The following is a 903-nucleotide window of genomic DNA, read 5'->3' on the forward strand; positions in this document are numbered from 1 at the left end:
TGTGTGTGTGCAAAAAAAATAAAATAATGACTTCAACAATTCTTCTTTCCCAAGTCACCCTCTGCCTCCAATATGGAGAGTACCAAGATGCGGACGAATCTAATGTTTTGAGGAGTATGTGTGGCCATCAGTCACCACACCGGTGTGGATACTGTACTAAAGAATCACAGATTCTAGCCTACATCTTGGAAGTATGACCCAAATAAGAATTTTTACCCGATATTGTCATCTGAACAAGCAAGTAACAAGTCTGCCACTTTTGTTCTGACCAACTGATGAAAAAAGCATTACAATAAATTGAGCTACCAATGGCGATAAAAATCAAACAATCGCTTCGCTGAGTTAGTTCATATCACATTAAAACGTGCAAATTATTGTTATAATTTGTTCTCAAATTGTTAATGTTAACAAAATCAGCATGAAGTGACTAGGTGTATGTAGTGTGTATTAGCGTTACCTGTAGATTTTAAATTCTGTACAGTCTAATCCCATTCGAATTTCATATGAAGAAATTCTAAACATGCGATATAGCCTTCTAGCCGGGACAACTTTTATGTTTACAGACGTGATGTAATGACCCAGCGGCATGCTCGAATTTCCCACCAAAAGCTACCAGTACCACTCAAATTAGAAAACATTATAAGCTCACCGTTGTGAATTGGGCTAAAGTAAGGAGAACACTGGCTGGTTATATACTTGCTCAAATTGATTTTGGAGAGTTTTTAAACAAAAAAAAGTTAGACTGCAGCTTTAGATTTAAAAACATGCAACTGAGCTCAACTCTCCAACCGAAGAGCTTTAACTACAGGATTCTGGTCAGGGCTCTACGCTAACTTTTCTTTTTAGGAGCACTTGTGCTCCTATCTTAAAGGGGTCATATGATGCGATTTCAAGTTTTCCTTT

At 37.3% G+C, this 903-nt stretch overlaps 1 protein-coding gene across 1 annotated transcript in view; it reads right to left on the minus strand.

Moving 5' to 3' along the window:
- The window catches only part of LOC107577429 (splicing factor 3B subunit 3-like), a 6,038-nt gene that overhangs the window by 497 nt on the left and 4,638 nt on the right, over positions 1–903 (minus strand). The gene's annotated exons all lie outside the window — the stretch shown is intronic.

Source organism: Sinocyclocheilus grahami, unplaced genomic scaffold (assembly GCF_001515645.1).
Source record: "Sinocyclocheilus grahami isolate Dianchi unplaced genomic scaffold, SAMN03320097.WGS_v1.1 scaffold6034.1, whole genome shotgun sequence".
Lineage (NCBI taxonomy): Eukaryota > Metazoa > Chordata > Actinopteri > Cypriniformes > Cyprinidae > Sinocyclocheilus > Sinocyclocheilus grahami.